General features: G+C 43.1%; 1 protein-coding gene and 1 pseudogene across 4 annotated transcripts in view; one reads left to right on the top strand and one right to left on the bottom strand.

The window, feature by feature from the left end:
- Positions 1-27,415, bottom strand: part of LOC124782465 (protein-tyrosine sulfotransferase-like) — an 878,071-nt gene that overhangs the window by 417,969 nt on the left and 432,687 nt on the right. The gene's annotated exons all lie outside the window — the stretch shown is intronic.
- Positions 14,218-14,335, top strand: LOC124719281 (annotated as a pseudogene).

Here is a 27,415-nt window from a genome sequence, read left to right as displayed (position 1 = left end):
ATGCAGAATAAGGACGAAAATTAACAATTATTATATCATGAATAGTAAGGAAGATTGGAGATTAATGTATGAACGGCTGCAAGATCAGTCGAGATGGAGCTTATAGTCGGACTGGACAAATACAGGGTAGGAAAATGGCAGTTTGGTTTTGAAAAACTACTCCTGTGTTAAAAATAAGTCATTCACACTGAAGCGCCATCGAAATTGGTATAAAAATGGTTCTAATGGCTCTGAGCACTATGGGAGTTAACTTCTGAGGTCATCAGTCCCCTAGAACTTAGAACTACTTAAACCTAACTAACCTAAGGACATCACACACATCCATGCCCGAGGCAGGATTCGAACCAGCGACCCTAGCGGTCACGCGATTCCAGACTGTAGCGCTTAGAACCGCTCGGACACCCTGGCCGGCGAAATTGGTATAGCCATGAGTATTCAAATAGAGAGAGATGTAAACAAGCAGAATACGGCGCTGCGGTCGGCAACGCTTATATAAGACGACAAGTGTCTGGCGCAGTTGTTAGCTCGGTTACAGCTACTACAATGGCAGATTTTAGTAGGTCTGAGCGTAGTGTTATAGTCGGCGCACGAGCGACAGGACACAGCATCTCCGAGGTAGCTATGAAGAGGGGATTTTCCCGTGCGACCATTTCGCAAGTGTATCGTGAATATCAGGTATCCGCTAAAACATCTAATGTCCGTCATCGTTGCGGCCGGAAAAAGATCCTGCAAGAACGGAACCAACGACGACTCAAAAGAATCGTTCATCGTGACGGAAACGCAATCCTTCCTCAACTTGCTGCAGATTTTAATGCTGGGTCATCAACAAGTGTCAGCGCGCAAACCATTCAACGCAACATCATCGGTATGGGCTTTCGGAGTGGAAGGCCGTACCCTTGATGACTGCCGACACAAAGCTTTACGCTTCGCCTGGGTCCGTAAACACCGACATTGAACTGTTGATGACTGCAAATTGTTGCCTGGTTGGACGAGTCTTTCAAATTGTATTGAGCGGATGGACGTGTATGGGTATGGAGACAACCTCATGAATTCGATGGTCCCTGCATGTCAGTGAGGGACTGTTCAAGCTGGTGGAGGCTCTGTAATATACGTCTAGATAAGACTCTCACAGGTGACACGTACGTAACTATCCTGTCTGGTCAGCTGCATCCATTCATGTCCATTGTGAATTCCGACAGACTTGGGCAATTCCAGCGGGACAATGCGACACCCCTCAGGTCCAGAATTGCTTCAGAGTGGTTCCAGGAACACTCTTCTGAGTTTAAACACTTCCACTGGCCACCAAACTCCCCAGACAAAAAAAAATGGCTCTGAGCACTATGGGACTTAACATCTGAGATCATCAGTCCCCTAGAACTTAGAACTACTTAAACCTAACTAACCTAAGGACATCACACACATCCATGCCCGAGGCAGGATTCTAACCTGCGACCGTAGCAGTCACGCGGTTCCGGACTGAGCGCCTAGAACCGCACGGCCACCGCGGCCGGCCTCCCCAGACATGAACATTACTGAGTGTGTCTGGGCTGCCTTACTACGTGCTGTTCAGAAGACATCTCCATCCCCTCGTACTCTTACTGATTTATGGACGGCCCTGCAGGATTCATGGTGTCACTTCCCTCGAGCAGTGCTTCAGACATTAGTCGAGTCCGTACCACGTCGTGTTGCGGCACTTCTGCGTGCTCGCGGGGGCGCTACACGACATTAGGCAGGTGTATACCAGTTTCTTTGGCTCTTCAGTGTATAAGACAAAAACTATACGTGCAGGGTGACACACGACACACTCAAATGTGATTTACATTCGAAATTCGAAGTAGCATATGGCTTTTATGTATTCTCCAGGTCGATATTTACTGTACCAACAAGTTAAGCGGTAGCTTTTTTTCTCTCTCAGTTCTGCTGCTACGTTCAGTGTACTTTGAGGATTAAACACGTGCACTGCTTGCAAAACTTTTGTTTGCGCACAATATTTATATTGATGACAAAGGAACTAAGAACTCCCGTTTTCATGCGATGGAGACATACTTGGTTTCCGATATACTGTTGTCCGATATCGTAGTAGGTTCTCATGTTTCAAAGTTGCTCATGTAATTTTCTCTTGGGAATTATTGTATGAAATTATTTTGCTTTCTTGTATGGAGGTTAAATTTCATTGAAGAAGCTTTGTAACGTTCTGCATACACTGACTGTTAAAAACCGCAACTCAAAAAATTAATTAATGTAGAGTAATGAAATTTCCGGAATACATTTGTCTAGATAATGTAAGCGCGAGTTAAGATCACACGTTAATGTAAGCGGAAGATATGCCATTTCTTACGTGAAATGGTAGTATATTAATAACCGCTGTAACCACCAGAATGTTGAATGGAAGCATGCAAACGTGTATGCAGTGTGCTGTACAGGTGTTGTATGTCAGTTTTGGGGATGGAGTTCCATGCCCGCTGCACTTGGTCGGTCTATACAGCGACGCTTACTGCTGTTTGTGGATGACGCTGGAGATATCGTCAGATGATGTCCCGTATGTGTTTGATAGGTTTGACTGAGCAGCCCAAGATCACATGTCGACATTCTGTACAGCATGTTGGGTGACTACCGCGGTATGTGGGCGAGCATTATCCTGTTAGAAAACACCCCCTGGATTGCTGTTCGTGAATGGCAGCATAACAGGTCGAATTACCAGACTGATGTACAAATCTGCAGTTTTAAAAATCGAGGGAAAATCAGAGTCAGAAATCAATAAAAGAATTAGTAGCGGACGGAAGGTCATTGGGATGCTTAACTCAGTCTTATGGAGCAGGAATGTAATGAGCAGAACTAAAAAAATAACATACGAATCCATATTAGACAGTGTGGTTCTGTATGGAACGGCGACCTGGACAATTAACCCGAAGCACATTAAAATATTACAAGCTGCAGATATGGACTTCTGGAGAAGATCGGCAAGACTCTCCAAGAAAGAGAAGACAAGGAACACCGAAATAATAAGGAGAAATGAAATAAAAGAAAGAATATATGACATAATGGATAGGAAGAAATTACAGTGGTACGGGCATGTACGACGAATGGAGCAAGACAGAATACCAAAATTGATACTGGAGTGGGAACCGGAGGGGAGAAGAAGAAGGACGACCTATGACCACCTGGCTCCAAAATGTACAGCACACAATGAGGAGAATGGGAGCAGAGGTAGAGGTAGAGGACACACAAGACGGAAACACCTGGAGGAGCGTTTTGAAAATATAGTTTAAGAACGTTTATTCTTTGTATAGTAATTTCCGAGTAAATTATTATGTTGGAGATAAGCCTCTGTAATGAGGAGAAGCTCAAAATTTTAAAAAATCTAATCTTCATAAAAATGTTTTCGACAATATTCGAGAACTTATGAAAACGGAAGATATTGCTAGTAATGCAGGTGAAACAGAAATGACGGAATAGATGATCGTGGAAATCGTGGAAAATATATATAAAATCACGAGCAAGCCAATACACAGTATCCATCTCACAAGTAACTGAACTTCTGTGTTAATTTAAACTAATATACATAGGTATAGAAGACCTGTACGGCAGCATATGAACAACTGAAATAAACTTAAGTCATTCAGTCATCATTTTGCGTATTATACACATACACCTTTTATAACATTTCCTGCGTAGTAGGCCTACGGTCGATCATATTGTTATGTTGTCTATATGCTGAATGAGAGAAAGGGTCTTATGCACCCTATTGCAGCCAGAAGAAGGTGACTCAGTACAGAAGTAAAATAACCGAAACCCTTCCACTATCAGCCGGAACTCTGAAGGAAACGACAAGGGATGGACGGGAAAAGTAGGAAAAAAAAGCGTAAGGCAGTTGCGAGATAAGAAAAATGCCGCTTTAATGACCGCATAAGCTGAGATAGCCGGGATGATGGAGTAATTTTTACGGTCCTTGAGACAGTTGAAGTCGCAAAAGGTCACAATAGACGCGCCGAGACGGCAGTCGTAACACAGCTTTTCGTTTCGGAACTTGGCAAAGGAAATGGGTACTGAAAGGTGCAATACTCTTTTTAACAGCCCACGTCGTTAAACAGCTGTGCTTCGCATTGTTAGCTTTACATACCTCATCGCAGTGACAGAGTCGAAAAATTTAACGATAAAACCAAATGCGGTTCGTTATTTTCGAACTGTGGAAGGCTCCTTATCAGTTAGCAATATTGTCAAATTCTCGACTGTGAGTAAGTCCTACCAACAGTTTCTTGCCTCTTCCAATGTCTCAAAATATGTGCTTTTGGTAGTTATAACGCAGAGGTTGCAGAAACCGTCAAATGCACCGTAAGAAGTGGCAGTGAAAATTGTCTTAAGTAGCGCACGCTAGCCGTTAGTTGGTTCACATGGCTCTGAGCACTATGCGACTTAACTTCTGAGGTCATCAGTCGCCTAGAACTTAGAACTAATTAAACCTAACTAACCTAAGGACATCACACACATCCATGCCCGAGGCAGGATTCGAACCTGCGACCGTAGCTGTCGCTCGGCTCCAGACTGTAGCGCCTAGCCGTTAGTAAGTGAAAGTAACGACGAATCGTTGGGGCCGTTAATTTATTTAATCCTTCATGAAACTCTCATTAGCAGTTGGAACTTCCGTTACCGTATTTTAGTGGTGTTTAACAAGACATTTACACACTTGGCATGTCTTTACTATGTGGAAAGATTTGCCATTGCCAGAAACAAACAAAAATATTCAACATTATCAAAACATTAACATTAAACGTCGATTAATGTCGCATCGAAGTATTATGGAGAGATACAGGTGTAGTGATTCAAGAGGGCGTGTGTGTGTGTGTGTGTGTGTGTGTGTGTGTGTGTGTGTGTGTGTGTTTGTCCTTAGGATAATTTAGATTAAGTAGTGTGTAAGATTAGGGACTGATGACCTTAGCAGTTAAGTCCCATAGGATTTCACACACATTTGAACATTTGAAGGTTCATATACGTTGTTGTTTTGCCTGTTCGTGTGCGAGCTGCAAGAACTACTTCCGGGCCTATTTGTCTCTCCGTCTCATCTCGTGCCAATAAAGTGGCATCGACACGTTCAATATTTGTTGCACAATTGTATTGCGCAACAATATCGACCCTGTGAGATTGGTACTGACGATTTGCGCAATATAATGAAGAAGATTGCAGAGCTTTAAAATTATTGGCACCCACTCAGTATATTGTACCATGTAAGGGTGACACTGCGGAACACACGACAATCCCTGACGAAACCGAGAGAAATTCAATTCACTACCAACAAATTCGGAAAATAACTGAAAAAAGTAAATGACAAAAGATTAGCAAGTGGACTGGAAGATGTATATGAAAGCACCATGTGTGAAATGAAATTCCGAACTGGTAGGGAAACGCTGATACCTTGTTGTCCACAACATCAGAGGAAACTAAAGATCAAAGTGTCATGAGAATAAACAGGAATATTTACTTTCTTTTTAGCAGTTCACTGAATTGTCAACGACCATCAGTGGGCATATATGTCTTTTTATCCTGCAACAACTGTCACGCCACTGACATAAAGTCACGTAAGATTTCCATCAGTAATTTCTATATATAAAAGGTATGTCATGACTGACTCATCATAGCCCAGCCTAAACAGCTAAGGATAGAAAACTGAAATTTGGAGAAGGTGTCGATATTACACTGCAGGTGTCGTTTAATAAGGGATTTTTCAAAATTCCAACCCTAAGGAGGTGAAGGGTGACAGGCTTTTTTTTTTCCAAATGTCGCTGTTACGGCAATTTTGAAGCTAGACCTACGAAAACCGGTATTCGGTTTCTCGTTCAGAAATAAAGACATACGTATCGCAGCATTTTTGAAAATTTAATTCTACAGGGGTGGCACAGTGGATGAAACCTTTGTAGCGAAAATTTATCGTCATTAAAGAACTACTGAAGTATTTTTAAGGCCACATCTATAAACATACAAATAAAAAATACGTGTTTCAGTGTATCTAGAAACTAAACACCTAAGAGGGAGAAATAGGGGAGGAAACTTTTTTTATGAGAACATTTTATTACGAAAGTATTTTTGAAGCTAAATCTATGACAATTTAAATTTGGCTTCTCAGTTACAAATAAATTTTTTTTTGGAAATTCAACCCCTATGGGAGTGGAACGAGGGACGAAAGGTTATGGAAATATTTCATTGCGCAAGGATTTTTGAAGCTAAATATATGGAAATTTATTGTTGGCTTCTCTATTAGAAATAAAACATACGCATGTCACTGTTTTTGGAAATTCAACCTCTAAGGGAGTGAAACGGGGCGAAACATTTTATGAAAAAATTTATAGGGACATATTTTTTAAAGCTAAATCTTTAAAGACTGGTGTTGGAGATTAAGAAATATGTATTTCACTATTTTTGGAAATTCAGTCCTTAAGGGGATGAGTTAGGATCGGACTGATTCACTGACTCATCATTATCCAGTCCAAACCGCTATGGATAGAAACTTAACCGTTTACAGAGGGTGTGGATCTTATACTGTAGACTAAGGGAATTTTGAAAACAGACCTACGAAAACTGATATTTGGTTTGTCAGTGATAGAATATTAAATACGTGCTTTAACGTTTTTGTAAATTCAACCCCCAAGGGAGTGCAATAGGGGACGAAATTGTTAAGAAAATATTTTTTTACATTTAAAAAAATTTAAAGCTGAATTTATGAAAATGGTGTTTTACTTCTCGGTTAGGTATAAAGAAATATTTGTTATGGCATGAAAGTTGCTATGGAAACAGCACAAGAACGCAAAAGGCATGATCAACAAAAACTTTTGTCTCCACCCTCCAGAATCGCTTTTTGGTCAGAAGCACATTCGGAAAAGTCCATGCTTATATGACCTTAATTGGCGTGAAAAGCTTAGACGGCATTGAAATTTGTGAACATAAAAATTCATGAAAGAAAAACAAAAGAATCTCTGCAGGCCATTTAGTCTACGCGAGCAAAGCAGCGGGCCCTAGGCTAGTCAGTAAATAAGTGTTTTTATTTCGCTTGCAACGGCAGTTATAATAGAGAAATACATAAACAGCAGCGCATGTACATAACAGATTAGACAGTTCTCTTGCTTAGTATGTGAGCGGTTAATGTTTTGGGTTACGAATGTATGCTGCCGTGAATGAGCCCCAGGACCATTGAAATGTTCACTGGAAACTGTCCAGACTTTTCGACCGTTGAACACAATTTCTGATTGTCTTTTCGGAGGTAAGCAGCTCAACCACTGTACATGTGAGTTCCACATCGTCGAGAACCGACATGTCCGCTACGAATGCAGAGTTCTAACGGAGACTTCCCGCACATAAATACTGTGCCGTTATTGTGTTCGCACTTCCGGGCAATGTGCTGACACAGTAATATGAAATGCGTGGGCGCCGCTAAAGACAAGTGAACAAAAAACGCGCTTTCAGTTACGAGCTGCCTCTCTCCTGCGCTAAGCAGAAATGATGAAGACCTGTTACGGCAGTGGAAGCTTTGTGTGAGATGCACGGTCTCAGACCACGTTGTCAGCTTGGTTCTTTTCTTCTTTTTTTTTAAAAAGCCATATTTCTAAAAATCGTTATTTGCGAAAAAGTGGCGGTCTGTTGGCACGTGAATGACTGCGGGTTCTGCGTCCGAATTAATTGCGCAGCGCGGGTCGTCAGCGCTTGGCAGCGGTATCAAAGGCGAGGCAGCCGCGGCAGGCAAACGTAGAGAGCGTGCCCGGAACACGCGGTAGGCCGGCTGCCCTGTGTTGTGCTGTGCTGGCAGGCTGCCACATGCTGGTCGCCGTCCTCAACCCCTCCTCCCCCTCTCCTCACCACCCCGCCGCCCACAACTGTCGACCACAGGCAAGCGCGTACGCGTGTGCCGAATAAAGGCCGGCTCACCCGAGGAAAGGCAAACTTACGTTTCTAGCATTTGTAGACTTGGAGAAAGCTTTTGACAATGTTGACTGGAATACTCTCTTTCAAATTCTAAAGGTGGCAGTGGTAAAATACAAGGAGCGAAAGGCTATTTACAATTTTTACAGAAACCAGATGGCAGTTATAAGAGTCGAGGGACATGAAAGGGAAGCAGTGGTTGGGAAGGGAGTGAGATAGGGTTGTAGGCTGTCCCCGATGTTATTCGATCTGTATATTGAGCAAGCAGTAAAGGAAACAAAAGAAAACTTCGGAGTAGGTATTAAAGTCCATGGAGAAGAAATAAAAACTTTGAGGTTCGCCGATGACATTGCAATTCTGTCAGAGACAGCAAAGGACTTGGAAGAGCAGTTGAACGGAATGGATAGTGTCTTGAAAGGAGGATATAAGATGAACATCAACAAAAGCAAAACGAGGATAATGGAATGTAGTCGAATTAAGTCGGGTGATGCTGAGGGAATTAGATTAGGAAATGAGACACTTAAAGCAGTAAAGGAGTTTTGCTATTTGGGGAGCAAAATAACTGATGATGGTCGAAGTAGTGAGGATATAAAACATAGATTGGCAATGGCAAGGAAAGCGTTTCTGAAGAAGAGAAATTTGTTAACATCGAGTATAGATTTAAGTGTCAGGAAGTCGTTTCTTGAAGTACGGAGTGTAGCCATGTATGGAAGTGAAACATGGAAGATAAATAGTTTGGACAAGAAGAGAACAGAAGCTTTCGAAATGTGGTGCTACAGAAGAATGTTGAAGATTAGGTGGGTAGATCATGTAACTAATGAGGAGGTATTGAATAGGATTGGAGAGAAGAGAAGTTTGTGGCACAACTTGACTAGAAGGGATCGGTTGGTAGGACATGTTCTGAGGCATCAAGGGATAACAAATTTAGCATTGGAGGGCAGCGTGGAGGGTAAAAATCGTAGAGGGAGACCAAGAGATGAATACACTAAGCAGATTCAGAAGGATGTAGGTAGCAGTAGGTACTGGGAGCTTGCACAGGATAGAGTAGCATGGAGAGCTGCATCAAACCAATCTCAGGACTGAAGACAACAACATCAACAACAACAACACCCGAAACGTAACCAAAGGCTGCGTCACTTTACCCCAGTACCGAAAAGTGACAGTCAGGCCAAGATGTAATGTTACAACTTAATGTGAACAATTTTATTAATGACATGACTATTTGACACTGCCCGGTGTATGTAGGAATCATAGAGTAAATATCTCTGGAGTGAGCATTGCGTTCTGCGCATGTTGTCAACATTAAACCAGGATAGTCACATGTTTTCGGGACTTCGCTGTGCGTGTGTGCTTTCCGCAGAGTTTGAAGTTTATAATATCAAGAGTTTTTGTTGTGTTTTCACCGTTTGTTGATAGTGTAATAGCGATGATGAATTACTGTTGTCGCTACGGATGCAAAGAAAAATATGTGAAAGGAGGGATAGTAACTTTTCATGGGTACTATGTTTAAAAATTATAATTAAGGCTTGATTATGCAGACCTATTTTTCTACTATTTTATGACTATTAATTAAATATTACGGTTCGTACAAAAGCTTACAAACAATCGCTTCCTCTCGTAAATTTGCTAGTGAAACAGGATAGGGAATGGTTAGTTGTTTCAGCAAATACTATCCTCCATGCATTTATCAGTGACTTGTCGTTTATGTGTATAGATCTGAAAGACTGGAGACAGATAAATTCAATTGAGTGGGAGTCTGTAATTGTCTTCGTATAATATGTGTGTCCAAACCTTTTTGTTTACTATAAAGTTACCGTAGGCGACCATGTTAAGTGTGTCTAGGACATGGAGAATGAATATGTGTGATTTATATTTTAGTTTCCCGAAGGATGAACAACGAGAAAAGATGTGGCTCCAGAAAATAAGGAGGAGTAATTTTTTCCCCACAAAATACTGCAAAGTATGTTCAAAACACTTTGAAGAGGAATGTTTAGACAGAGAAAAATTTGGACGTGTGTGGCTGAAGGTAGATGCTATACGAACTATTTTTAATTTTCCACAGCACCTACTACCATTTTCTGCATTCAGCTTAAATACATTTTCTGCAAAAATCAAATAAAAAACACAATAGTGTAGCTAATCAAAGTACGCATTCATCTTCTTTGGTGTATTTTGCCTTCAATTTATTTTCTTCACCATTTGATTAAGAAGCGTAAAATATTAGTAAACATGTCCCCAAACTCTTTCTTTCATTTGTGTCACTTTCCACTTCCCTTAATGGTGATATGCGTTGACTGTTACATGACCAACATTTATTCTCCGATCGCCTTTTTTCCCTCTTCTTACTGAGCCTACTATTTATTTAATAAACTGGGAGCAAGTACGTAAAATGTGTTAAATAAACACTTCAAAGTGTCACCAGTAAGAAAAATTGTGCTTTAGGTCGCAAAAACGAGAAAATAAATACGCAGAAATAGCAGAAAAAAGGACGAATTAGCAGGGATATAATCGCTAATGTGTGGCAAATTCGGTGTTTTTCGGACACTTGCAAAAGCACTAGCGTACTGTCAAGTCGTATTGCAAGACTATCACTGCAAAAATGTACGCCAGGCTAGTAAAGTGCCGTATCATACCGAAAACTACCAAAAATCGAGTGCATCTGAACTGTGATACCTATCGCAAAGAAGCAGAATGCAATATCACTTGCCCTTAAAAGTTACGTAGCTGGTTTATTCCCGGTATCAAATGGATACTGTTAAAATGTCTGCGCAACATATATAAATAATCCACGACACGTACGAAAAGAATCCGTCTGTACTAGGGATGTAGTGACATTTGAAATATACAGGGCGCTATACGGACAAACACACGACGTCCCGAGAACACGTGACCAGGCCGGCAATGTATGTTGACAACACAAAATCTGTTCTGCGCATGTGAATGCTCACTCCAGAGGTATTTACTCTATGGTAGGAATCAAAGACGGTATAATCTTGTAAGAGATATGAACAATACTGTCATCTCAGATTTATATACTGAAGAGCCAAAGAAACTGGTGCACCTGCCTAATAACGTATAGGGCCCCCGAGAGCATGCTGAAGTGCGGCAACACGACGTGGCATGAACTCGACTAATGTCTGAGGAAGTGCTGGAGGGAACTTGTCACGAAGCAAGCTGGGGTATTTTTACTTCCCCTGTTGTTTTGCCATCTGCCTCCTTAAAATACATTTTTTCATTTTTGACTAATAACCATTAACATACGTGAGTATAATCTGCATTGTCATAAAAGAGATAGGTTAGCCCTCAGTTTTAAAGGATACAACACCAGATCTAATTTTGTGTTAGTTTTATGTATGTAATTGATTTTCTAATTTATTTTGACTATTCGTAGTTAGTACCTATAATTATAGGGTGAAATCAGTAACTGTTTCGTAACTTAGTCTATTGTTGAATTATAAACAAATATAAATTCTGTACTAATTATAAACATTTGGAGGAACAACTAATTGTATTCTTAAAGGATCTATTTGGCTCTATTTGAAAACATGTTAGCAAAGACAGCCCTTAATTAATTTCAAACTAATTTCCAGTTTCGTCAAAAGTATTGTTTGCATAACTATATCTGTTAATTTCATGATTAAAACAAATAATTCGATTTAACCCTTGTAGCAGAAGAAACTGTTAAAAAGAACCAATTTTTCGATGCATTCAGTTAATTTAATGAATTAAGTTTTAATTATAATTTCTGTGAATTTAATGTCAAACAATGTGTAATTTCAGTACCTATTATTGTGAGGATATATAAGTACCCGATTTTTGGTCCTGGGACAGTCAGTCCACGGCCGAGGTTCAGACGAGAAACCTGTGTTGGTTAGAACAACAACAATGCTTCAACTTAACTCTGAAATAAGTGATACACAATTAGGCCATGTGTTAAAACAATGACAGTGTCTGTTCCATATGTACTGTACCTTTCTATTCTTCAAGAACTGTGAACTTTGTGATTAGGTTTTTACTGCTTGTAGATGTTCAATAGCAAAGTATTGTACCAGTATGTGGATATTTGCCTGCAAACTATTAATGAGGCTTATCGAAAGTTAAAGAATAGTGCACTGGCCATATTAAAAGCGTATATGGAGGGGGGGGGGGGGGGGGGTGAACAGTGAAAGGCCGGCCGAAGTGGCAGAGCGGTTCTAGGCGCTTCAGTCTGGAACCGCGCGACCGCTACGGTCGCAGGGTCGAATATTGCCTCGAGCATGAATATGTGTGACGTCCTTAGGTTAGTTAGGTTTAAGTAGTTCTAAGTTCTAGGGGACTGATGACCTCAGAAGTTAAATCCCAAAGTGCTCGGAGTCATCCCGAACCATTTTGAACACTGAAAGTAAACAACTGTGAAACGCAAATGTCCACCTGTCAGCTACATCACTTAAAGTAATCCGTGTTTGGCTTCCACCCCCCGTTTTTCACCCAGTATAGCAACGCAGTACGTCGACACCGAGAACATCAAACGAAGAAATGAAGCAAGCGAACGTCACAAACTGACACTGAATTCTGCAGGACTGTCCACAAATCCGTAAGAGTACGAGGGGGTGGAGATCTCATCTGAACAGCACGTTGTAAGGGATCCCAGATATCCTCAATAATGTTCATGTCTGGGGAGCTTGGTGCCCAGGGGAAGTGTTTAAACTATGAACAGTGTTCCTGGAGCCACTCTGTAGCAATTCTGGTCGTGTGGGGGTTGCAATGTCCTGTTGAAACTGCCCGAGTCCGTCGGAAAACACAATGGACATTAATGGATGCAGGTGATCAGACAGAATGCTTACGTACGTGTCACCTGTCACAGTCGTATCTAGACGTATCAGGGGTCCCATATCACTCCAACAGCACACGCCCCACACCATTACAGAGCCTCCACCAACTCCAACAGCTCCCTGCTGACATACAGGATCCACGGATTCATGAGGTTGTCTCCATACCCGTAAACGTCCATCCGCTGGACACAATTTGAAAAGCGACTCGTTCGACCAGGCAACATGTTTCCAGTCTTCAACAATCCAATGTCGGTGTTGACGGGCCCAGGCGAGGCGTAAATCTTTGTGTCGCGCCATCATCAAGGGTACAAGAGTAGGCCTTCGGCTCTGAAAGCAAACATCGATGATGTTTCGCTGAATGGTCCGCACGCTGACACTTGTTGGTGGCCCAGCATTGAATCTGCAGCAATTTGCGGAAGGATTGCACTTCTGTCACGTTCAACGATTCTCTTCAAACGTCGTTATTCCCGTTCTTGCACGATCTTCTTTCCGGCCGCAGCGATGTCGGAGATTTGATGTTTTACCCAATTCCTGATATTCACGGTACACTCGTGGAATGGTCGTACTGGAAAATGCCCCACTTCATCGCTACCTCGGAGATGCTGTGTTCGATCACTCGTGCACCGACTATAAAACCACGTTCAAACTCATTTCAATTTTGATAACCTATTATTGTAGCAGCATTAACCGATATAACAACTGCGCCAGACACTTGTTGCCGTATACAGACGTTGTCGAAAGCAGCGCCGTATTCTGCCTGTTTATATATTTCTGTATTTGAATACGCACGCCTATACCAGTTTCTTTGCCTCTTCAGTATATACAGGGTGATTCAAAAAGAATACCAAAACTTTAGGAATTTAAAACTCTGCAAGGACAAAAGGCAGAACTAAGCACTATCTGTCGGCGAATTAAGGGAGCTATAAAGTTTCATTTAGTTGTACATTTGTTCGCTTGAGGCGCTGCTGACTAGGCGTCAGCGTCAGTTGATGCTAAGATGGCGACCGCTCAACAGAAAGCTTTTTGTGTTATTGAGTACGGCAGAAGTGAATCGACCAGCGTGCATTTCGAACGAAGTATGGTGTTAAACCTCCTGATAGGTGGTGTATTACACGTTGGTACAAATAGTTTACAGAGAATGGGTGTTTGTGCAAAGGGATATGCTACAGAGAGTGTGGAACGAGTTGGAGTATCGGGTTGATATTGCTCGAGTGTCTGGAGGGGGCCATATTGAACATCTCTGAACTTGTTTTTGAGTGAAAAAAAACCTTTTTAAATACTCTTTGTAATGATGTATAACAGAAGGTTATATTATGTTTCTTTCATTAAATACACATTTTTAAAGTTGTGGTATTCTTTTTGAATCACCCTGTATAATTTTTCTTGTTATCTGGAATGTTAATTACTCAGACTATTGTTCTTTGGACGTTTGTTCTCGTTAAGATTACCTTAAGGCTATTCTACGGCTCTATAAATGTATGGCATTCTATCAGAAGAAATAGGCAACGGCCTTGCCGCAGTGGATACACCGGTTCCCGTGAGATCACCGAAGTTAAGCGCTGTCGGGCGTGGTCGGCACTTGGATGGACGACCATCCAGGCTGTCATGCGCTGTTGCCATATTTCGGGGTGCACTCAGCCTCGTGATGCCAATTGAGGAGCTACTCGACCGAATAGTAGAAGCTTCGGTCAAGAATACCATCATAACGACCGTGAGAGCGGTGTGCTGACCCTACGCCCCTCCTATCCGCGTCATCCAGTGAGGATGAAGCGGCGGTCGGATGGTCCCGGTAGTCCACTCGTGACCTGACGACGGAGTGCTTTTATCAGAAAAAATAAAAGAGCTCATCTCAACTGATTAATAGCTGAGATTCGAAATTAATTACTCTTCTGCCGTTACATCCTCGTAAATATCTAGAGTTCAAGATATCTACGTTGACGTGCAATTGGAGAGACGCTGAAGACGTGGCGAACGAACCTGCATCAAACCGCGGTGATTTACAGACTCAAGAACTCGCAATTGAATGGCGTTAACAGCGCTTCATCTAGATTTAGTCACTCAACATCTTACGCAAAAGACGAGTTTAGTTAACAGTGAATCACTTCAAAACCAACAGAAGAAAACAAAATCTTGTCCAAATAATATTTTAGCACAACATAAACACCATAACAAAATAATACAACAATGAGACACTAACCGAGATACAAAAGTGTCGGAATTCAGTCCTAAAGTCGGAATTACCGAAACAGCAACGATAAAGTTTATTCAAGCCCAAAGTAAAATTCGAAACCGTTGTTCTGGGCAAAATCTGTACCGTGAGCTCTCGAGGTCGAACAACAGAAAAACTGTAGTTCATGCATTTCAAAATTTCGACACTTACTTGATACAAAAGATACATACATCGAAACTCATCGAACAATATTTCGAAGGCTTTATATAGAGCCTTTTTATCTTGTGTTTTTTTTTTTTCCTTCCAAGTATCAAATTACGTAGAAAACAACTATATATTTCTCCTTTTCCACTGTTACAAGAACTTTCCTAATGAAAACTGTTTCAACAATTTATGTTCTTCCTCGTGCACAGTCTACGCTTTTTCCTTGGCTAGGTACTCTATTGAGAAAGTCAATAATGCGTTGCTCCACCTCTGGACCTTATACAAGCAGTTTTGCGGTTTGGTATTAGATGTCCTCCTGAGAGATATCGTGTCAAATTCTGCCCAACTGGCACGTTAGATGGTCAAAATCCCGACCTGGTTAGAGGTCCCTGCCCATAATGCTACAAATGTTCTCAACTGGGGAGAGATCTGGCAACCTTGCTGGCCAACGCTGGGCTTGGCAAGCAGGAAGACAAGCAGTAGAAGCTCTCGCCGTGCGCGTGCGGGCATTGTCTTGCTGAAAAGTAAGACCAGGTTGGCTTCCAATGACGGACAATAAAACGTGGTTTAGAATATAGCCGACGTCCCGGTGTGCTGTAGGGTGTAGCGGATGACAACCAAAGGGGTCCTGCTAAGAAATGAGATGGCAGCCCAGACCATCACTCCTGGTGAGTTTGTGACACTTGCACGGACAGGGAATGCGCTGACATCTGGATGGAGCCTAGGACACTGTGGGAGTGTACAGGGTATTCCAGAAGTAGGATACACCGGACTGTCCGCTGCTATCTGTCAGAGTCTTAAGAATAAACTTGCCACCCTGAAGCGCTACGTGGTTGCTCACAGCTATAGTGAGAGCGCGAGCCAGCTCGCCGGTGCAGCTGTGCTTATCTTTCGAACATGTTTTCTGAAAACTGTCTTGAGCAGCTGGCTCGGCGGACTACACGCTTGTAGCTAAAAATAGCCCGGACCTTATCGACAATGTCAGTACAGATACGGGGATTAGCAATCATGACGTCTTTATAGCAGCTATGATTACGAAAGTTAATAAATCAGTCAAGAAGGCTAGGAGAGTGTTTCTGCTAGGCAGGCCAGATAATCAGTTATTAGCATCTCACTTAGACAGTGAGTTGACATCACTTAGTAACAGCAAAATGGATGTACAGAAATTATAAGCCAAGTTTAAGCAGATTGTAAATCGTGGTCTGGAGAGTTACGTGCCTAGTAAGTGGATACAGGATGAAAAAGATCCACCATGGTTTAATAACGAAATTCAGTAGACGTTGAGGAAGCAGGGGCTGTTGTACTAAAAAAAAGAGAACACGCAAATGACGACAAGCGAAGGTTAGTAGAGGTTCGTGAGTCGCTGAAAAGATCTATACGCGAAGCGTACAACTACCACCATCGTCACACCCTAGGGAAAGATAGGGCAGAAAACCCTAGAAAATTCTAGTCTTATGTTAAATCGCTAAGCGAGTCTAAGGCTTCCATTCAGTCCCTTGTTGACCACTCTGGTGTGGCGGCTGAAGATAGAAAAACGAAAGCAGAAGATTTAAATTTCACGTTCAAGAAATCGTTCACACAGGAGAATCGTACAAACATACCGTCATTTGACCATCGGACAGACTCCCGTATGGACGACATAATAATGGCGTAGAGAAACAACTGAAAGATTTGAAAGTAAATAAATCACCAAGACCAGATGGAATCCCGATTCGTTTTTACAAAGAGCACTCTACGGCGATTGCCCCTTACCTAGCCTGCATTTATCGTGAATCTTTAGCCCAGCACCAAATCCCAAGTGACTGGAAAAAAGCGAGCTGACTCCAGTATATAAGAAGGGTAAATTACAGACCAATATCCCTGGCTTCGATTTTCTGCAGCATCCTTGAAGATAGTCTGGGTTCGAATATATTAAACTTTCTTGAGACTCAGAAGCTTATGTCCACGCATGACCATAGTTTTCGAAAGCATCGCTCGTGTGAAACTCTGTTTGCCCTTTTCTCACGCGATATACTGCGAACTATGGACGGAGGACAACAGGCAGATTCCATATTTCTAGATTTCCGGAAAGCATATGACACAGTGCCCCACTGCAGGCTGCTAACTAACGTAAGAGCATATGGATTAAATTCACAGATTTGTGAGGGGCTCGAAGACTTCTCGAGTAGTAGAACCCAGTATGCTGCCCTCGACGGTGAGTGTCCATCAGAGACAAGGGTACAGTCATGGGTGCCCAAAGGAAGTGTGATAGAGTGTTGTTTTTCTATATGTACATAAATGATTTGGCGGGCAAGGTGGGCAGCAATATTCGGTTGTTTGCTGATGATGCTGTGCAGTACGGTAAGGTGTCGAAGTTGAGTGACAGTAGGAAGATACAAGACGACTTGGACAAAATTTCTAGTTAGTGTGATGAACGGCAGCTAGCTCTAAATGTGGAAAAATGTACATTAATGCACATGAGTTAGAAGAATCCCATAATGTTTGGATACAGTATCACCAGTGTCCTGCTTGGCACAGCCAAGTCGTTTAAATATCTGGGCGTAACGTTGCAAAGCGATAGGAAATGGAACAAGCATGTGAGAAGTGTGGTAGAGGAGGCGGATGGTCGACCTCGGTTTACTGGGAGACCGCATATAAAACGCTGGTACGGGCTATTCTTGAGTACTGGTCGAATATTTGGGATTCGTCTCAAGTCGGATTGAAGGAAGACATCGAAGCAATTCAGAGGTGGGCTGCTAGATTTGTTACACGTAATTGTTACAGAGATGCTTTGGGAACTCAAATGGAAATCCCTGGAGGGAAGGCGAAGTTCTTTTCGAGAATCAGTGTTGAGAAAATGTAGAGAACCGGCATCTCAAGCTGACTGCCAAAATATTCTACTGCCGCCAACATACATTACGCGTAAAGACCACGAAGATAAGATTCCAGAAACTAGGGCTCATACGGAGGCATACAGACTGTCGTTTTTCCCATGTTCAGTTTGCGAGTCGAACAGCAAAGTAAATGACTAGGAGTGAAACAGGGTACCCTCCGCGAAGAACCATACGGTGGCTTGCGAAGTACCTATGCAGATGCAGAACTGCTAAACTTCTTAGTGTGCCTGTATCTGTGAAAACCCGGCTAGCCCGGCAAGAGGCCCAGTCTCCGTACAAGTGTTCCAGTCCCCTCCTGATTGTCGGGCCGTCGAGCTATTTTGAAGGACTACGTTGGAAAGCAGTTTGAATTCGTACAACATTTTCTTCAGGAACACGAGGACGGCCAGGACTCCTTTCTTTACACACACATCCTTTATCCAGAAACTGCCAATACCATCTGCGAATGTTCCACCCATTCGAAGGATCAATTTGGTACCTCAACCTGAAACGTCCTTGCACTGTAATCACGGAATTGCACTTCGCAAACTCGAGAACACAAAATAATTTCTGCTGCGGTGTAGCCATTTTAAACACATGACTGTTACCAACCAAAACAGAAGACAACTGACATCTAGTAGCTATTAATATAACTAGCCTATGTACTCGTCTCTCCAATAGCCGAACCGAGCCGCAGTGATCGATATTTTGGACAAAATACTTCTTTGTAATACGTACATTCTTTTTGAAGCACCCTGTATTGTTGTACCAAAAGTTTCTCTAAATGTTAATATGTAACATCATTTTTATAGTAAGAAAATAAAATAACCCACTGAAAATAGCACAAAAAGTGCTGAAACATGTCTGGGTAAAATGATACTGAAAAGGTGTCTGGAATAAGGCGGAATTCCTCGTCCTACTTTCATGGCAAGCACTGAGGTAAGAAGAACTGCAACACCACAAGATAACACCGTATAGTATGTGAATTAAAAAGCTGACGTCATATTTTCATTCTCCCCTTCCCCCCCCCCTTAAAATCAGATTTGGTGAATTCTTGCTCGATCCCTTCCCCATCCCGATTTTGAATTTGTATCAAATGGTTCAAATGGCTCTGAGCACTAATCGACTTAACTTCTGAGGTCATCAGTCGCCTAGAACTTAGAACTAATTAAACCTAAGCAACCTAAGGACATCATACACATCCATGCCCGAGGCAGGATTCGAACCTGCGACCGTAGCGGTCGCTCGGCTCCAGACTGTAGCGCCTAGAACCGTGAATTCGTATCATTAATGGACGTCACCTAAGGATTCCGCACACGAGCGACATATCGCAGGCAATCTCGACAGAGATATTACTTTCCATCGGTCATACGAATCGTCGCCATCACTTAAGAGCATTTATCAAGTAATTTCAAACAGTTTCAAACGACACTGTGCAGTCACTGAAAAATTTGTTTAATTGTTTTGAAATGCATTTATTGGTAAGCGTAGGCTATGTTATGGTACTCATTTATGTCCAGAGTGTTGTGGACGTATTTCCAGTCAGTTCTTCGTAAATACATCCTAAAACCCGCAATTCCTTTTTCATTTATTTGTCTTATAGTCAAACTGCAAGTGTTTACCGTACAACTTTTCAATCTTAGTGTGTCTGTCAACAACAACACTGCTTGTAAACATTATGGGTGGGTGGAGGAGAGTTAGGTTATACGAAGAGTCAAGAGACTGTATTACATCTGTAGAATAGGTACTGTATGCGCTACAATATTTAAATCAAAATATGTACTTCATAACACCTCATGCTGTTTCGATATTAACAAGTTTGATAGTAAGTCAAGTGTTTCATAAATACCCGAAAAATTACCAGCGGGAGCCCAGTATATTCTGATTATTAATGTCGACATCCATGAATTTGTGCTTCTAAGGCACCAGTTTCAAAATGCTGACCACTGCAAAATCTTTATTTCCGAATACTTCCTGAATAAAAGTGGCACCATCATCTTCGATTCCACTTTTCAGCGAGGTTCGTACTTCCTGAATAACTATAAATTTTAAAGCAAAGTCTTCGGAGCGAGCGGTTCCGTTACAAGAAAATATCCCAACCTTCACACGAATTACGATCCTGGTAAGTTCCAAAAATAGCTTGCATTTTACAATGTTCGCCCGAATTGAACAGGCGATGGTTCACTGAAGTACCTAGACGTGTTTGGTGGTCTAGCGGTAAAGTGGAAAACTAGAGAACACCGGATAGAATCCCGGCCGGCCCAAGAAAATTTTTAGTCTGCCTTCAATCTAACTCACACCTCTCAACGAGGTGGGGAGTCGCGAAGAGCGACATGTGATTAGGGTTGCACGTTAAACTGGAGGTCCCCTTTCCCCGGTGGGATAACTGGGGAGGTTACAAACACCCACGTCGCCGAAATGGCGTCCAATTGAAAGATTTGCACCCAACCACGTGAAATCGTTATTACTAGGGTCCATCAGATTTTTAGAAAAAACAGCGGATTCATACGTATTGCACTGTGGATAAGCAGTTTCAATGTGCAAGGAGTGTTACTTCAAAAAATACAGGTTAACGAGTAACTGTTGTGCTACGCAGCGCGTTGGCGAATGGATGTGTAGCGTGTGACTGTCTTTAGTACTGGAATATACGCTTTCCAGCGTAGTACCGGCACACACAATCAGTGACGAACAACGAACAGTACCTGGAAGCTCGTATGCAGAACTTTTGTGGTCTGCTTACATCGAGAAAGAAAGTCACGAGATTAGTGTGCGGGGGCAAGAGACGTCCGTTAAGTGCTCTGCAGATTTTGAATGTTACTGCAGCGCTAAGTGCTGGAAGATCCCGTTCAAATGAACCTCGGATTTTGTATACGTCGTTCATAGGTGTCTTTAAACTGGCATTCGATATCTGTAATGAACTTGCCTTAAAACTTTTAAGAAATTAATGCAAGGGCATTTTACTTGCCTGCGACAGATGTCACAGCTGAAATGTCTGTAAGAAAGAAAGAGAGAGAGACAGCGGTTTTTTAGGGTTTGTACTGCACTTTATCGCTTTGCAGCGTCTGTCATAGTAACAGCGGCGGCAGCAATGAGAAATAGCTCCCTGGTACGCCAAAATCAAAGTGTGCCCAAAAAACAACCTACTTACGGCATGTACCAAATTAGCGATTTATCACACACTGTTATTTTTTACGGACGAAAGTTTTCTTCCTCGAACAGTCCACGGGTATACTGTCGGTTCATAGTGCCCAACGGGCACAATATTTCGGCGATCAGACATGTCGCTGTAACAGCATGCGTTCTCAGAAATGATAGGTTCACAAAGGTACATGTATCACATTGGAACAACCGAAATAAAATGTTCGCCTAAAATTGTGATCCATATGTATGTGACTATTGCAGCGCCATCTATCACAAAGCGAAAAAAGTGGTCCAACTAAAACATTCATATTTCTTAACGTTCTACACGAATATGTAATAAAAACGGGGGTTCCTATTTAAAAAACGCAGTTGATATCCGTTTGACCAATGGCAGCGCCATCTAGCGGACCAACCATAGTGCCATCTGGTTTCCCCCTTCAAGCTAGACAAGTTTCGTTCTTTGTAGTATTTTCGTTTGACGCTTATTTCGTCAGATATTTGGCTCGGTCACGATCATTGGACCACCCTGTATAAAGAAACTCCGTTACACATATATCACGAAACTACGCTCAAGTTCAGAAAAAAACAGACCACGTTGAATAACTATATATAAGACGTTCATATTCACAGGCCATGCACATTAGTATAAATGATTAGAATTTACCCTTATCGGCCCGCTGGTTCAAGGCCAACACCGACGTCGCGGCGCAACGCCACCTACCGGTAAAATGTGCCTGCGGCTGTCGTCGTCGCTATAACCGAAGGATATGGATCAGTGTGACTTGAACAGACGTGCAGGATGCCTGCGCGAACCGTACCGTGAAATCAGTGAGTTTGAAAGAGGGCACATTATTGGTGAAGTGTTGGCAGAAGAGCCAACACCGTGTTGCTAGAGGAGGCCGAAATGCACGCTTTTAAGCTCACGTAGATTGGCCTGTCTGAAACAAGGTAAAGTAATTATCCTATAAAGAAAAGAACGTAGTTCTTGGAATACTTAACTTTAATCCACAATTGGAGAACATCGCTCTTGTTTAGACATTATTACAATATAAACTGGTAATGGCGCCTTGCTAGGTCGTAGCAAATGACGTAGCTGAAGGCTATGCTAACTATCGTCTCGGCAAATGAGAGCGTATTTGTCAGTGAACCATTGCTATTAACGTCGGCTGTACAACTGGGGCGAGTGCTAGTAAGTCTCTCTAGACCTGCCGTGTGGTGGCGCTCGGTCTGCAATCACTGACAGTGGCGACACGCGGGTCCGACGTATACTAACGGACCGCGGCCGATTTAAAGGCTACCACCCAGCAAGTGTGGTGTCTGGCGGTGACACCACAGTTGGCATGAGAGAATATGACGCACCCATCCGGGAAACAGATGTTCGTGTGGGACGAAATGCAACGGGAAGGTCGTAGAACTCGACGAGATGGGCCAGGTCGCACAACCCACACCATCCTCCGAGAAGATCGACACCTCACCCGAATGTCTACCGGAACAGTGGAACACATCGCACACTATGAGGGGTAACAGTCGGTCGCCGTTTATTACGGCATGGGTTACGTGCGCGTCGTCCACTTCTCCGCCAACCTTTGACGAATGTGCAGAAACATGCTAGACGGGAGTGGAGTGTGGGACGACTTCACTGAGGACAGGAATGGCATCATATAGTGTTTTCGGACGAATCCACGTTCTGTTTGTTTGAAAATGATGGCCGCATTTTGGTTCGCTATATACAGGGAGAGCGGCATCACAGTGACTGCATTCGCACAAGGCGTACAGCGCCAACTCAAGGCCTTAAGGTGTGGGGTGCTATTGGGACCAACCACAATTAACAGTTGGTGCCTGTGCAGGGTACTGCGACCAGTGTGACCTACGTGAATGACATCCTGCGACCTGTAGCCATAACCAAATGCACAACACCCCAGGCGCCATTTTAGTAAGACAATGTACGACCACATGTTACTGTCCGAATACGTCTCTTCTTGGTGTTACAGGATCTCAGCCCTTTGACCGCTCGGAGTGGCCGCGTGGTTAGAGGCGTCATGTCACGGATAGCGCGGCCCCTCCCGCCGGAAGTTCGAGTCCTCCCTCGGGCATGGGTGTGTGTGTTGCTCTTAGCATAAGTTATTTTAAGCAGTGTGCAAGTCTAGGGACCAATGACCTCTGCAGTTTGGTTCCTTAGGAATTCACACACATTTGAACATTTTCAGCCTTTTGTCCTGCGACGGGTGCACCGCTGTGACCCAATGCCAGCCACCACAGATGGACGTTGGAACCATGTCAATGCATCAGGGCCGGCCAGAGTGGCCGAGCGGCTAAAGGCGCTACAGTCTGGAACCGCACGACCGCTACGGTCGCAGGTTCGAATCCTGCCTCGGGCATGGATGTGTGTGATGTCCTTAGGTTAGTTAGGTTTAAGTAGTACGAAGTTCTAGGGGACTTATGACCACAGCAGTTGAGTCCCATAGTGCTCAGAGCCATTTGAACCAATGCATCAGGGATGCACATACCACAGGACGCCATTCGCACCTTATACGCGGCGATGCCATCACACAAGGAACAAGTTATCAGGCCCATGGCGGACCCTGTGCCTACTAGGCATTAGCACACATGGTGAATCGAGGTGACAGATGCTAGTAACATACTAATGCACATGTCCTGAGAATATGAACTTCATATCTCTAATCTGAATCAGGAGTTGTATAATCTTGTTTTCAACATGTACGAGCAGGGTAAAATTCCTACAGACTTTGAGAAAAACATTATGATCCCCATTCCAAAGAAGGCAAATGCTACAAGATGTGAAAATTATATGACACTCAGCCTAGTTACTCACGCCTCTAAAATATTAACCTCAATTATCCTAAAACGCATAGAACAAAAAGTCGAAGCTACACTCTCCGAAGACCAGTTTGGATTCCGGAAAGATAGAGGAACCAGAGAAGCAATATTTGCTCTGAAACTAATAATGGAGAAACGACTAGATAAGAACCTGAAAACATACATAGCTTTCGTAGATGTAGAGAAAGCCTTTGATAATGTTAAATGGGATAAGATGTTTGAGGTACTCAAAAAAGTAGGAATAGACCATAAAGATAGAAAAATGATATGGAACCTGTACAAAAACGAGACAGCAGTTATCCGTGGACGGACAAAACAAGAAGAGGTGCAGATACGGAAAGGTGTCCGACAAGGTTGCGCACTATCCCCTGTTATCTTTAACGTATACATTGAAGAGGCGCTGAAAAAAGTAAGGGAAAATTCACAGACAGGTGTAGTAATTCATGGCCAACGAATAGATATGATAAGATATGCCGATGATATAGCTGTCCTGGCTGAAAGTGAAGAAGATCTTGTAGTCCTACTGAATAGAATGGATAAAGTTATGGGTGAAGAATATAATATGAGAATTAATAAAGCAAAAACAAAAGTAATGACATGCGACAAAGAAGATCAAGTGAAAGTCCAAGTTCATGTAGGCAATGAACTGCTTGAACAAGTTGATAAATTTACTTATCTGGGCAGTAATATTACCAGGGATGGAAGGAGCAAGGCAGAAGTGAGAAGTAGAATAGCTCAAGCAAAGGCTGCTTTTAACAAGAAGAAAAACATATTAACATCTAAGAGGATCAGCCTTGAAACCAGGAAAATATTTTTGAAATCATATGTGTGGAGTGTGGCATGCTACGGGTGTGAAACATGGACTCTCGGGACAGAGGAACAGCAGAAGCTAAATTCTTTTGAAATGTGGTGCTATAGACGCATGCTCAAAATAAAATGGATCGACAAGGTCACAAACGAAGTGGTTCTGGAAAGAGCAGGTGAGAAGAGAAGCTTCTGGAGTTTCATTGTTAAAAGAAGAGTGCAATTTACAGGCCATCTATTAAGACATAAAGGACTCCTGAACACAATCATAGAGGGACATGTCGAGGGAAAAAGACCAAGAGGAAGACCACGACTGAGGTATATGGATCAAATCGTGAAAGATGTGGGATGTGACACCTATAAAGAAATGAAGAGAAAAGCTGAAAGACGCACAGAATGGAGACAAGCTGCCATTGTAGCTGTAGCAAACCAATCCTTGGATTGACCACTACAGAAGAGAGAAGAGAATCTCTAATCTTTCCAGGTGTTCTGTTTTTTTTTTTCTGAACATGAGTGTGTATCGGTTTGCAGCTGGTGACACGCTCAGTACACTACACCCCCTCTATAGATATTCGTACTCCAAGTAAGCTGGCCGTGTTACTTCCGCGACAACGCAAGGCGTGCACTTGTGGATCCTGGCAGCAGGTGGCGGTCAACAGGGAATTCCTGACGCTCGGACTCACGAGTTCAGTGTTCGCGGAAAGTACTCGGTATTCGCTGGCAGTAGCACCCTTCGGTGGCAACGCCCCAACTGTCGCACTCAGTAGCCAGCCGACGCTCCTAAACGGTCACAACTGCCAGCGACCGATAGCCGCTACGAAGCCAAGGCTCTGGAAACTCGGGCTGCTTACATCCCACTGGACACCTCGTCCACGCCACCGCTCACAACCCGGTCTTGCATGTAGTATTAAACGTTAAAGCTCGAATACGAAACGTAATTTGTGGAAAAAGGTGGATTCAAGGAAACTACGAAGGTTGTTCATAAGTAGATCCAGGACTCCAGAAGAAGACTGCAAGAGGTACAAGAAATACAGAAAAATGAAGCAGCATCCCTCCAAGTTCAAATGGTTCAAATGGCTCTGAGCACTATGGGACTCAACTGCTGTGGTCATAAGTCCCCTAGAACTTAGAACTACTTAAACCTAACGAACCTAAGGACAGCACACAACACCCAGCCATCACGAGGCAGAGAAAATCCCTGACCCCGCCGGGAATCGAACCCGGGAACCCGGGCGTGGGAAGCGAGAACGCTACCGCACGACCACGAGATGCGGGCTCCCTCCAAGTCTCCATTCGTAGTACGCCGTGACGTTCTTAGACTACAGGAAAGGTGCGTCAGAACACGAACAAAAATCACGCGCTCCGTACTGTCTCATCGAATTAGTTCACGCCTGTCCATAGGCAACCCAATGAACAGGTTTCCAAAATGCTGTCGCGTCTTCCCACTAAATTCATGTCACCGATTTCAATGAAACATTGACGTTTCCCGCACCACAAGCGCTGGCCATGATGAGCACCTGTCCTTGGGTACTATCACGCTGTCGTCTTTTTAAATTCGAGGGACACTTACGAATAACCCGTTAATAAATTAGTATCTGCGTCTACAGATATACCATGAAATCCACTGCGCATGATAGAGGGTATTTTGAATCAGCAGGCCGCTTGTCACGGTTCGCGCGGCTCCCCCCGTCGGAGGTTCGAGTCCTCCCTCGGGTATGGGTTAGATTAATTAGTGTGTAAGCCTACGGACCGATAACCGCAGCAGTTTGGTCCCATAGTCCTTACCACAAATTTCCAATTTTTCGAATCAATATTATCGATTCTTCGTTCTACTGTATTCACGTACTGTGTGACGGAAACATAGCTGTCTGTGTCGGTATAAGCTTAATATCTTTTTTTCTTATTCTCATCGTACCCGCGCCAGATATAAGATGGTGGAAGCAGAATGGCCGTACCGTCTTCCTCGAAATCACTTTATCTGTTTCGCAAGAGCATATAAAATACACTTTGTGTTCTGCCTTACGGCAGGTCTTGTCATGGGGGAAGCGTCGATAGAGAGGTCCACCGCATGAGCATCTAGGGAAGTGATTCCAGTGGTGGTTTCCCCTTGCCTTCCACTGATGATGGTGAAATGATAATGAGGATAACACAAGACCCAGTCCCTGAGCGGAGAAAATCTCCGACCCAGCCGGGAATCGAACCTGGGCCCCTTGGCCTGACAGACCGCCGCGCTGACCACTCAGCTATCGGGGCGGACAAGAACATATAATAGCAGGTAAATGTTCCGGGCTGTGGTCCATCATACTCTTTTGTTCCTAGTGTTTCGTCCAGAGCTGCGGTGGACGAAACAACGTTACGAATAACAAAGTTTCAGGAACCACGACCGTAAGGCCCACAAAATTTATAAGCAACAAAGACAACTATAGTTGCAGTCACGAACGATGGCACTCGAGTTTAGGTTTGTTCTGCGCAACTATATCACGTATGCTCCGACAGCCATTGAGCGTTCGGTATGTTCTGCTGTGAATGCCGTAGCTAATGCGAGCATTAAACGTGATGGGTAGCGAGTTGTTTGCTCAATTTCGATTCCATTCGTTGCGAGATGTCTTCGCTGATTGTGGTGGTAAGCGACAGAGTAAAAATATACTCGTTCTTCAAGATGAAAGCACGCGCAGACGCGTACCGCAGCT

Source organism: Schistocerca piceifrons, chromosome 1 (genome assembly GCF_021461385.2).
Source record: "Schistocerca piceifrons isolate TAMUIC-IGC-003096 chromosome 1, iqSchPice1.1, whole genome shotgun sequence".
Lineage (NCBI taxonomy): Eukaryota > Metazoa > Arthropoda > Insecta > Orthoptera > Acrididae > Schistocerca > Schistocerca piceifrons.
Note: the sequence above shows the minus strand (reverse complement) of the source record. Positions and strands in the feature narration are given on the sequence as shown.